Source organism: Sapajus apella, unplaced genomic scaffold (assembly GCF_009761245.1).
Source record: "Sapajus apella isolate SASKATOON/1434 unplaced genomic scaffold, GSC_monkey_1.0 scaffold27, whole genome shotgun sequence".
NCBI classification, from domain to species: Eukaryota; Metazoa; Chordata; class Mammalia; order Primates; family Cebidae; genus Sapajus; species Sapajus apella.
The window spans coordinates 18,670,111-18,683,964 of NW_022436967.1; the positions used below are offsets into that span (position 1 = coordinate 18,670,111).

General features: G+C 35.9%; 1 pseudogene; it reads right to left on the reverse strand.

Annotated features, from left to right (window-relative positions):
* Positions 1-9,550: 9,550 nt before the first annotated feature.
* On the reverse strand, positions 9,551-12,588 carry LOC116560873 (annotated as a pseudogene).
* Positions 12,589-13,854: the final 1,266 nt, after the last annotated feature.

Genomic DNA, 13,854 nt, shown 5'->3' on the forward strand with positions numbered 1-13,854 from the left:
ACTTACTAATGAGCACAAGGTTTAAATAAAACAGACTCATTTCACTAATATTAGTTTTATATTCTGCTATGAAAATACAGAGAAAGTATAAGGAGTTTATATAACTTCAGGAATTCTTCTGACATTTTGAAGACAATATAAAATATATTTAAATATCAAAGAGACATCAACATGGGTAAAATAAAACTTTACTCGGCCTTTGGCAACCTCTAGACTGGTAGAGTGTTAAGCATTATTAATGTCTCAGAAAAATTATTTCCCAGGTAATCCTTCAGTGTGCCAAGGAGAAATTTACATAAATTAGATTAACTGTCACATATTGTCTATAATTTAAGCATGGTCCACTCTGAAAGTCAAATGAGAAAATGACTGTCTATAAGTAATTCATGGTGCTTAGCTCATCTTTATTGCTTCACCACTCTGAAAATCTGGCCCTGAGTAAACATGCTCTAGTCTAGTCAATATGTTGTTGAGAACATTATCATGAACCAAATTCCTACTGCCTTCACTTTCTGTGTAAAGAAGACATCTCAGGCAGAGGGTAAGAGAGCCTCACTCATTGCACCTTTAGTCCACTTCTCCACACTGCCTACGAACTCTTGCCTCCTGCCTGCCAGTACTCTAAAAAATTACATTTCTGGTTCAGATGAGCCATAGAAATATTACTTAAGAATGTATATTTTGTATATGTAAATAATACTTCCCATGGTCAGGCTTTATTCTCTCTTCAATTATGCTTTCATTTTTTTTAAAGGACTCAAATAGCCTTACATCTCTTTCTTAGTCTGCCTCTATGTTTAGGTAAGATCTATGAAAACAAAGACTTTGTCTATTTATGTACTAGTGTACACATACCCACACACAAACTCTGAAAGCCATGTAAGATAACAAAAACAAGAATATTAGAGAAAATAAAATTACATTAAATAAAATGATCTAAGAGAGTTCACTAAACTAAGATATTTATCAAGGCAGGTAATCCAGATTTCAGAAAGGCTGCTTGGTTGCTGACACTGAGACCAATAGTACAGTATTGTGGCTATTATTTCACACATCACAATTACATCCAACTGAATGAGAAAAATGTTGAATAAGGCACACTATGGATCTGTATCTGTTTTAACATATACTAAATGTATGAACAAGGGCAAGAGCTTTTAATTTCTCTAACCCTGCTTCATTATCTAAAAAAATGGGATTATAATATTTCTTTTTTACATGTCTATAGTATTATACTAAACAACATAAGTAAAAATGCTTAGCACAGTACTTGGGACTATTCAATACATATTAATTCAATTAATATTCAATATATATTCATTATTATTAGTGATTATAAATTTATATACCTCTCAGTTACCAGAGTTCATATAGTTATTAGTTTTTTATATTATGTTTACTCATTTAAGTGATTAAAAAAAACATTTTTAAAAAGCTATCATAGATATTGGAGATGTCATTCTTATAAACAATTTTTTTGCTCTCTATTCTATAGACTTCCACTGGGCAAAATGATCTACTTCTATGTTTTCAACTACCAATGCAATTATTGTTCAAAGGTTGTCTTCTGAGCCATTTGACTTCAAATTCTATCAAAACTATCTCTTTTATCTTTATCAGCCAAGGTCACTCCTCTTAATCTCCAACACTATACCACCACTTTAGTTCAGGCTCTGATCCTCTGTACGCAGAACTGCAATAGCCTTCTAACACACTCCCCTGCCTCCATCCATCACTCTAAAGTAATCCTTTGAAATTTCAAACGTGATTATTAAATTTCTTCAAGGATTCCCCATCACCTTCAGGACAAAAATCTAAAGTCCTTAGAATGGCATACAAAACTTTCATCATTTAGGTTCTTTTCTATCTCCAGCTTCAGCTCTTGCCCCTTTCTTCCCACGCTAAGCTACTTCCACTGCCTGAAATGCCCCAGCTCCCCCCACCTTTTATTTTTTTATTAAATAAATCTAGCTAATTTCTAACTGGCCATTAAACTTGGTTTAGATGCTTTCACTTTCAGACAGCCTTCCCTAGACTTTCTCCCTATGCATGCACATGGCTCTCAGTGCTTACCCTAATTATACTTACCACTTTGTATGGGTTGATTTTTTTGCTCGTCTTTATCCCAAATTAAGCCTGAATTCCTTGATGGCAGGAAAAGTGACTTGAATCTCTGTATGCAAATGGTAATTCCCATCACTCCATGCATGCAGAAATGGCCATGTAGAAGGTGTAGTAGGTTAAGGAGACTTAAATAAATGACACAATAATCTTATTAAAGTCTGCTTTTGTGTCACTTTTATCTCTGTCTCTGTGCTCCCCATCTTCTCCCAAGGTATACTCCAGACTAGAAGTCTACATTGGCTAAAGACAAGAGAGCAAACTTCTTTATGAAGACTGTGTTTGTCAAATTCACTGTCATTGACAGCTGCTGACTTGAAGAATATGGTGCAAAAGAAAAACTAGTTATTTTTCTCTCTCCTAATATGGGCCCTGTCCATTAGCAAATACGATCATTTGTACTCATATTGAAGATAGTTAAATTGATAGATATGATGTATATCTAATATGTATTTTTATATATTAGACATTTATTTAAATATATTAGCTATTTCTAATATATTACTGGAATTAGAGTTGCCTCAGCTTAAAAATTGAGTTTTCTAAAGAATTACTTTGTTCATAGGTTTATATGCAGTTAGAGTGATACTAACTAATGCTAGAGACAAAATGTCCTTAACCTTAAAGGTCTCATGAGATACTTTATTTGTGGAACAATTGTTACCTTGGCTGACACATGGATGTCAGGCTTTGGATGGGGTCAGCAATTTAGACTGATCATCATGACTTCAGAACACCAAGGTAGTTTTCTTCTTTACTGAATCATAAAGATCAAAATATTTAGGATCACAATAAAATGTACTGATTAGAAGGTATTTCCAGAAGTGCTTTCCTTTGCCACTTAAGTACAAGGCGTGTATTAATTTAGGTCACGTGCTTAATTAGAATGTGTATTAGAAAGCAAAATATGTACTAGAAACAAATTAAACTATTTCCTTTAAAGCTTAACATCCCTCAAAACACAAAATTCCTGAGCAATGAAATGAAATCACATTGCTTACTAGATTTGCAATGACATGAAATCATATTGCTTGCTGTACTTGTGCATTCCTTCTGTGAATTTTGATACTGTTGACTTATCAGTTTTGTAAACCATGGAGCCCTCTGTCAGTGAGCCATCATCCCAGCAGGCTGAGTTCTGAGGGCATCCATTAACTTTGCTAACACTGTGAGGATTCTCAAACATTAGTATTCTAATGAGACGCCGTGTTTCTCCATCTATATTAAGAGCATCTCTATACTAAACCTGCTGCTTCTATGTCTAAACCAAATCATATATTAAAGAAAAAAATGACCTGAAAACAGAAGTATGCTTTTTGTTAATACTTTTAAAAACTTGCCATTTATAATATTCAATGCCACATACAACAGAGGGTAAGTGATTAGTCATCAATGAGGGACCACAATACAAGTCTATTCCGTTTACAAACAAGTACATTCTGATATAATATATGCCTATTTTACTTGCTTGTTTGAAAAGAAAGAAATATTTAGTGTTACTTGATCTCAGGACTTTTGAACCACAAGGTTTAATGGTAAAATAATGAAACATTCTTGACTCCTAGCTCAGGAAAAGATAAGCCAAGCTGTTCTGTGAATACCAAAGTGTAAGGCAGATTTCCACTTAGAGGATCAAGTTGCTTGTCTTTCTTTGAAGGTGTGCATATTGTTCATGAAAAGCCAAGAAACTAGGGGGGAAACGAAGAGGAAACATTAAATATCATGGGGAGGAAAAGATGTAGTGTAATATATACATTGGAAATCAGTTCAAAATTTGGCTCCAAAGATCTAAAGCAATTAAAAGACTCTGAAAAAAATAGTCATACTTTTCCTGCCAAAAGTTACTTAATACCACCTATTTCATATGCCACTTTCCCCCCACCCTGGTTTACTAATAACTGGTACTCATCAATGTCATTTGTAGAAATTGGTATAGCATTTATAAGCAGCAATATTCATCATGTTCCTTGCAATTGTATATATTTAAATTTGCAGTTCCTCTTATTCTAGTAAAACTTTGACAGAATTGACACAATTATGCAAAAAACAGTAGTGTTAAAAAATTTACATACTTGAAGATCTGATATTTGTGGCAAGCTTAAAATAATTATGAGATATCAGAATAAAATAATTAAGGACATTTTGGTATGTAAGAAGAGAATCTCATGTTGGGCTGGGCTTATAAACATGAGTGCAGAGGTTTTTTGGAATCCTGCAATATAAGAAGCACTATAATCCATGTGGCATGTCTCTTCGGTTCTTATCCTGAGCTTCCAGACTGTGCTTAGAAACTCTAACTTTAGCTATAATGTTGGGGTTCCCCCTCTAGATTTTTGGTTAATTAGAAACATTATTTGGAGAAATGTCTTTTGACCCAAACACAATGCTTCCTCCTCTGACATTAGGGCTGACATTATAGAGGAGGGTTAGCTGTGCCATATGTGTGCTGCTTTCAGAGTCTGGTGCTTCTCCATCATTGGGGATCCTAGAATAAATCCTGTTACACAAATTTTTAAAACTGTATCAATCTTTTTGCAGCAAAAGGGAAAATATCCAGTTAACAATTATGTTTAGGTGTTCAAGCATATCTGCATCAATTTATATAAATATTAATGCATTTATTAAACATTGATTGAGTCCCCAGCACATTAGCATACACCCACTTAGGAACTGTATATAAGGCATGTGACCTGCCACTGAAAACTTTGTGGTGTCATGTCAGGAGTTAGCCATGTTCAAAATAAACCCAACAATGTGATACAGGAACCAGAATTCTGATAATGTGTATGCACATTTATGCTGTTGAAGAATTCCACAATACAAAAATTCAGAAAACAAATGTTTCCTTTGATAAATCTAGAAATTCTAAATTCTAGTTTCAAATACGTTTTCTATAATAACCACAATATACCACTAATATCTACAACTAGTGAATCTGAGCTAACAAAGCCCAATTTAAATCTCAGAAAAAAAATGTTACTTACACTGTACACTATTTGATTTACAAACCCTTTATTACATAAATAATCTTATAGGCCATAATATCAACTTCAAAGTTGAAGAATAAATTGTAAGTATGTATTGGGAAAAGAAAGAGTTTTAGTCGGCCAGAAAATGTAGAGACAGACAGAGTGATACAGAATGCACTCTCACACACACAATATAAGGTATTTCGAATAGCATACCACAATATAATTTCATTCATATTTTGAATATTTGTGAATCAAATAATGGCAATTTTAAATTAAAAAGCTGCTGATATTTCAAAGTTTTATATGTGACTTTTAAAATGAAATATTATATGATTAAAATGGATATCTCCTATTTCATGCTGCAACTGTGATTATATGTAAATTTCTTTCCAATTAGAGAAAATGAGTGAAAAGCTATAAAAATTGCTCCACATTACTTTACGAAATGAGTCTGGATTTTATCCAGTGCAGACCATTTGATTATATATGCAGATACTTATCTTTCTATGTTTGAATAATGCATAGGAATTATAAGATGTTTATTTTGAGATATCAAAATGAGCAGTGACCGTGCTCAGGAAACAAAGCATTTTGTTTGTTAATTAATTAATTAATTAGTTTATTTTAAATGTCTCTGTCTCCTAGGAGCCCCTTGCAGGAGAGTTTCAGATCTCCAAAGTCTTCTCATGTATATCTGCTATTATATTTCAACAAATTTGACTTTGAATGATCATTCAAGTTAAATTGCTTAAGAAACTGTTCTGGATGTAGGTCAATTAAAAATTTTTGGATGGTTAAATATTTAAAATTTAAAATGAAAACAAAGAAACAAAATAATCAAAAGCTGAAGGCAAATTGTAACCTGGGGAATAGGTGAATATACGACCAAAAAACTGACACCCATAACAGGTAAGAAGAGTATGACAACAAATATAATGTGCTACTATTGTATCAATAGATATAAAGATAATGGAAATGAGCAGACTCTACTAAAAAATGATGATAAAATGACTAAGAAACGTATGGGAAAAATTTCAACTTCACTAGAATCAGAAGAGAATGTATGTTCCTACCAACTGAACAAAGGTCAAAGAATAAGGGGCATATCTAGTTTACCAGAAAGATTTAATACATACTAAAGCAGAATTATGTACTTTAAGATCTGATATTTGTGGCAAGCTTGAAATAATTATGAGATTTTGGAATAAAATAATAATGACCTTTTGGGATGTAAGAAGAGAATATTATGTTAGGCTGGAGTTATAAACATGAGTGCAGAGGTTAGAACAATAGAAATTAGATTAAAAATCATTCGAATGTCCTACAGCTCCTCAGGTATTAATAACTTTTTATCACAAAGTATTTAAACATACTTTGGAATAAGCTTAGCAAAGCACCCTTTTTCACTAACAAGAAAAATATTTTGACTATGTGCACAACTAGTAAGATACTCACATTTAATGATAGATTTCTATACCTTTCAAGGTGCTTGATAAGTTTTTCTACTGGAGGATTTTCGGGATCCAATATTCAGAAGACAGGGAACAAAAAGTCTATTCAGTGACATGCCCAAGTGAGGTTTGAGCCCAACTCATCTGATTCTGCACGTGCCAGTGAGGCATGGACAGGAAGGGAAGTTTGGCCGGGGATTCGTTCCAAAATTTTGGAGCACATTTTCTTTAGAATCATTTTCATATGAAAATGTTCTGAATAGTTTCTATTCCTCCTAAAATATTTATCTTAATCATCTTAGTGCCAGAGCTGGCACATAGCAAGCACCCAGAGATAGCAGTATTCACTTTCCTTCTCAAAGAAGTAAAGGATTTAAATAAAACTGTCACTTCTTCCGGTGAAAAAAGTATAGATTTAAGAAACATCATTTTAGAGCACTATCGTGGATGCTGCAATACTCCTCACTATTGAATGGGAAAAAAAATCTTTCTAATATTTAAAAATAGTTCATTACAAAATTAAAAAAAAAAAGATTGAATCAGTTAAAGTTGTCACTGGCACATTAGTTTTCAGCTTGTTTATTTATACAGTAATTTTAAAGCATCACTCTGACACAGAACCAAAAAGTTAAATAGAAGACATTTTAGATATCCCGTTTAAATGAAAGAATTTTCTGAAAGGTGGTGCTTTGTTTAACTTTTTGGGAATTCACGCGGTAAGATTCTGGGTGATATTTTTCTGAGGAAAGAGTTGCTGAGGAAATCAAATGTGTTATTTGAACAATTTATATACACCGAGTAGACAGGGTTGGAGCTGACCCTAAGTCAACTGTTTCTGAGATGTCTCTCCCACCTTTCCCATGTCAATCCCACACAGCTCCTTTTCCCAGGCTGCTCCCTGCCCCCTGCTGTGCACGGTTCTCACAGTCAAGCTTCATGCTCATATTTGTCCCGTCTCCAGGTGCAAACTTTTGATTCCAATTTCCTTAGTCCCTGCTTCATGATTATTTCAACACACACGCACATACAAACAGGACTAGAACAAGCTTTGCCTCATGTGAAAATAGCATAATGCATTACCTATTTTAGGAAACACATTAATATTTTAACCTCTGCCCACAATTAATTTAAAAAATGCTTCTAATAGTGAAAATTCAGGCACTGGGTGAAGTTGCTAGTAGAAATAATTACACGGAAAGCTTTGGGTGTGTGTAATTCTCTCAGTGAAGAAGGCTGAGCCTGAAAACTAAGCCAAGTAAGCCAAACCTGAGAGCAATAAAGTAATAAAGAAATTTATACCACATAATCAACAGAGTGTCTTGAAATAAGGGATCAGTTTTTGCCTTCTCACCTTCATACTATCCCCACTCTCAGAGGCTATGTCAGTGCTTCTCCATCAATGTGTCAGGGAATCTGGTAAAATGAGACTGGTTCAGTAGATGTAGTGCTGCTTAAGGCTCTAGTTTTGTTTTGTTTCAACTTTTTATTTAAATGCTTAGGATACAGATTAACATTCTTTTGTAAGTGATTGTTTTACTTTTCCTGAAATAGGACATAGATGTACCCTGATGAAACAGACTGAAAAGTCTTAATTCATTGGAAATCCTGTACAAGGTACTGAAGCTCCATACAGGAGCTTCTTTCAGCTATTTAATTACAGGAATAGTGTTTCCTGGGGCAAGAAATACACTGGTTCTAACTGATTTTCAATCCTCTTTTTCCATTGTGATAAAACACTTTCAAAAAGAGCTGCCCTATGTAGAACCACCAGTTTTCTACCTTGCAACAAAGTGACTAGGGACACATAGAAAGAAAAAAAAAAAAAGCAAGAAAACGAACACTGAAGCAAGCATACTTCTCATGTCTCTGAATAGAGAAGTATGGGGAACCTTTAACCATAAGAAGTTGAAAATACCCATGTTAATTACATAGTTCATTCACTATTAGATAGCTTGTTTCTCTTAAGACTGTAACACCTTTCCAAACCAACAATTGCCTTAATTCAGCTTTGCTTGCTAATAAGTGAAATGCATGCACTTCCCAGACATATACTTCACTGAGCTCTGCATTCGGTACCCGGCAGTGAAAAAGTATGCTTTCCCAACAAGTCAGTACTGAAGACTAAGAATGAAAATTCCAACTAAAGAAGGGTACTCTCTTACCCCAGCAATATGTTATCCACAATTTCTCTACTCTCACACTAGAATACAGATATCCTCCCAACTTTTCATCTCCTATGCTCTATCTTTACCTAGGAGATCTATCATTTGATCTTTTACTACAAGGGTAGAATACAGGTTAATATCACCAAAATTCAATTTCACATGTGGCACTAGGCAAACAGAATGCTATAAAATGAAACCTCATCACCCTAGTAGGGATGCTGGTGTTTTATACAGACTGTTTACTGCCAATAAGTGATATTGCCTCCAAAGGAACAGCTCTACAGAAAGTTTTTGGGTTGGTGTTTCCACAAGCTTATTTCTGAAATGGAGAAAGGCAATTTCATACCCCAAAAACAAGCAAACCTGGAAAAGCTACAGATGTTAACAGATACTTTAATACCAACAACATAGATATCTAAGGAGAAAAGATGTCAGAAAAATAGTTCATGAACAGCCTAATAGAGACCAAATTCTGCAAATGGAAATGTTAAAACTCACTGAGTAAATTTCTCTGGATCCAAACAAGTGTTACCATACTTTTTTTTTTTTTTTTTTGAGACAAAGTCTTGCTCTGTCACCAGGTGCCAGGCTGGAGTGCAGTGGTGCGATCTTGGCTCACTACAACCTCTGCCTCCTGGGTTCAAGCAATTCTCCTGCCGCAGCCTCCCGAGCAGCTGGGACTACAGGTGTGCACCATCACACCAAGCTAATTTTTGTATTTTTTAGTAGAGATGGGTTTTCACCATGTTGGCCAGGATGGTCTCGATCTCTTGACCTCGTGATCCACCCGCCTCAGCCTCCCAAAGTGCTGGGATTACAGGCGTGAGCCACTGCACCCAACCTTCTTACAATACTTTTAAGTCATCAACTCACAGAATTAAGAGCCCTTAAACTGTTAATTTTGTCTGGTCTTCCTATTTAGAAAAATTTTCCCTTAGAATCTACTCAAAAGTAACTGACACACCTGCAGTATGTGAAATGAGAGAAGTTCTCAACTCTTTTAAAAAGTGAAAATCACTTTTTATAACTGAAAATGAAAAAGGAAGGTGTTATAGAAATGAAATTTCACAAAATCATAAAAGCAGAGCCTGGCTGAAATCTGTAACTTTGTAAGTATGAATAGCCCACTCTATAATTAACTCCTCCATAGTGAACAATCTACTACACGTTCCTTGATGAGGAATAACCCTAGCTTACCACAGTGAAACCTGCCACTAACCTGCACTAAAAAAGTTAGGAGGGATACCAATTACCTTAACAACATTTCCTTTAAAGAAATAGAATTGCTTTCTTTTGAAATCAATTATAGTGGTGAGACGTTTTTCTTTTCAGGTGTCCCATGATGGCACACAGCTTTACCTGACAAATCCTGCCAGCTTCCAAGTCCCAGGATACTGACCTGCACCAGCGTGTGGGCAGCATTACCTCCTAATGGTGTGGAGAAGAGCACATATCACCACTGGGTAATGAGAGAGTTGACAGAGAATTTTGGCTTCTCAATGCCAGGCATGGTTGGAGAGCTTTCCTTGTTGTATTAGAAAAGTTCATGAGGAAGCTGTGAATAGGATGAGTCCAAGAAGCAGAACTCCGATTTTTACTGTCAAAACTTCAGTCAATATAGTGGGAGAATGAGCAGAAATCCTCCCTGTAGCCTTGCCTCTCGAGCACAATGCATATGAACACTTCCATGGGGCAAGCATTCAGCTCTTTCAGGGTCACAGTCCCCTTTCCTGTGGCCTGTCCATAAAGCCCAAATATCTCATGAAGTTTTTCTTCACTGATTATATGTGTTCTGTTAATTTTTGTTACCCAAGATAAGGATTGGCACATCAGATACGGTTTCTTCAGTTATTAAAGCATTAAGCTCAACTTTGGATTCCATAAGGCAAGAATGATCTGCACAGTCCAAAAAAAGACAATCCCATTAATTGCTGGGAGACAGTTTTTCCAAACCTGACATGCTTGCTCATGCCCACCAAGATCAAAAGTTGTAAAATTCATTCCAGCAATTATTAGCTCTTCTGATGTTGGATGTAGTGTTGGAATATGTTGGCCCAATCTGTCATCTTGGATCATGTGAAGAAGAATGGTTTCCTTATGTTGTTTAAATCTAAGAATACAAGTTTTTCAGATTCCTTGTCAAGTCCTAGGAACTGGAGCACACTGCTGAAGCCACTGTAGATCCACTCAAAGATGAAAGACATTATAAATGATTACTATGGCCGAAGGTGCTCCTCCAGCAAAATGGTGGATGCCTCAGACCCTCACTCAGAGCACACAAACCAGCTACCTGCTGGATGTGCTGGTTCTACATTTTTAACTAGCTCCCAAGTATAAGATACTGCCAAGCTCTGGACCACATTTTGAGTGGCAAGATACAATGAAACACCAGAATGTTTTGTGTTTGGGAATTAGACATCTGGGGCTTAACTAAATCAATGTAACAGGCTGTGATGAGTTCTTTGCTCTCTAAGAATTAGAAAGAAAATGTCATATGAAAGATTTTTTTAAAAAAACCTATTGTCATTTTTTTTCTACTTTATCCTCTTCCACAAAATATTTCATCATGACTAGATAAACCCCTCATTTGGAATAGAAGGTTCTCCATGGCTAGCCAAACAATCACAAACTACTAACTTCATTCTCACCATATAAAACTGTGCTCATTTGTTAAAATATTTGTTTTTGAATAATTCAGTATATTTTTTAATCTAAACAGTATAGTTCAGTATAGTCTAGGCCTCTGCCTGGACTTTGCTAACCCTGACTTGCCTTTTCTGCTCCCTCTGGAAACTGCCTTCAATAATTAGATCATTTGCAGTCACTATATGCCATATGATTTACTGTAGCATAAATTAATCACCTAACATTAAGGGAATTATTCTTTTATCACAATTCCCAAAAATTAGCAGAAATTTTTAGAGGAAAAATTATACCATTGCAAAAAGTAAAACCTGTTGTTATCTTGTTCATTAACAATTTCAGAGCAGCTAAGCTCTTGGCTGTCAATTAGGCTTTCTTTTCATACCCTGAAAAATATCTTCTCAAGATTGTATACAGAATTGTGGCTAACAGGAACTGATCTGCCCTGGGTGACATCAGTCGTCCGTGGCTGCAGCCACTGACATCATGCACTTGGGTGAATGCAAAGGAGCATCGGCCTCATTATGGAGTCACTTGGGCCAAGTCCTTGATGCCAACCCTGACACCAAAGCCAAGGGCATTCAGCAACCACACCACACACCCTTTATCAACTTTCCAATGAAATTCTTATGAAATCTTAAAAACAAATGTAAATGTTGAACAATGTTAGAAGCTAGGACTATTGATCAAAGATATGTCAGATTTCTGGAGGAATTTTTAAACACAAAGTACAGATGAAGCCTTGAAGCCTTGAGGCAGAATAGCAGGATAAGAGATATTGGGGAAATGACATGTCTGTCTTCAATACTACCCTCCCAACATGGACATTGTATAAGCAGAAGGAGGCCACCATCACCCAATTCAAGAAAAAGGATTTATTAGCTAGCCAGAGACATTTTTCCTACCCCATGACTTAACCCCTAATAGTTTCCTGAGAATATGGCAAGCCATATCAGTTGCCTGCCTAACAATAACTTCCTTCTCTCACCATGATAAATGTTAAAAATGTGAGTCACTCTCTTTCCCAGGCTCTCTTGCAGCTAAGGGAAATCATGTGACCCTGATTTGAACAATGAGATAGAAGGTATCTTCTAAGGAAAGATTTCTACGTGAAAATGGGGGCACCATTATCTCTTCACTACTCTTTCCTTTCTGCCTTTGTAAACAACCTTGTGAAGCTGAAAGCAACCTGCTCAGGATGCTGAGCAAAAGAAAGAGAGATTGAGCTGGCTGGGCATGGTGGCTCATGCCTGTAATCCTAGCACTTTGGGAGGCTGAGGCAGATGGATCAAAAGGTCAGGAGTTCAAGACCAGCCAGCCTGGCCAAGCCGGTGAAACCCCATTTCTACTAAAAATACAAAAATTATCCAGGAATGGTGGCAGGCACCTGTAATCCCAGCTACTCCAGAGGCTGAGGCAGAGAATTGCTTGAAACCAGTAGGCGGAGGTTGCAGTGAGCCGAGGTCACACCACCACACTCCAGCCTGGTGACAGTGAGACTCTGTCCCTTAAAAAAAAGAGAGAGAGAGGGAGAGAGAGAGAGATTGAGCTGCTTATCAACCTCTTCTCCCTCTAAGTGCTCCCTAGGTATTGTTTTATTACAGCTGAAAGAAGTGATAGCGACATAAAACAGCTTGAAAGAGTAAGAGAGGGATTACAATGGTGTACATAATATAGCTTGAAAGAGTGAGTGACAAAGTGACTTATACATACTTGATCTACTTTTGCTTATAGACAAAAGGATTCCAGCAACATGGTTCCTGGAAAATCACCCTCTTCTGCTTTCAAACCACTTTATCCTGAGTCAACAGTTTTGGCACCCCTGTGCAAGTGCTAGGCAATTGTCATGGTAGACTGTGTGGGGCTCCAGATAGAGGTGAAAATAATGGATTTTATTTTGGCTCTATTGGGGTGAGAAAATCCTAAGGTTAGCATCAGGAACGTGAGGCCAAAGACCAGAGAGTAGCGGATCTGAAACGAGATTTCTGGACACCTTAAGAAGGTAGTTTTTGGTTCTGCATGAATGCACCTCTTCTCTCTGCCCCACAAGAGGACAAAAGATTTGTGCCTTGGAGATCTATAAAATCTCAAGAACCCACTTAAAGAAGCCAAGTAAAAAATATGAAGAATAAGGCAATGAATAAAAATATACAACTAGTAAAACAACTGCTGAAGGAGACAGATCACATTTTCATTAAAAAATAATAAAAAATAGAACACTTAGAAAGATTTTAGTGAAGCTCTAAAGAGACATCCTGGGGTAAAAATAATAATTTCATAAATAAATAATTCAGTAGTAAAGTGAGTGATTTATATAGGGAACTAAATTAGTAGGCTTAGAGATCAAGTGCAAATGTATTTTAAAATGAATATAATTTTAGACACAAGTCATGAAGGAAAACATAGAATATTTATGAAATGATAAAAGTGCCATAAGGTAGAAAGGGAACATATTAGGGAAAGAAAATAACAACAACCAAAAAAGCTTACCTAAGCTTATGG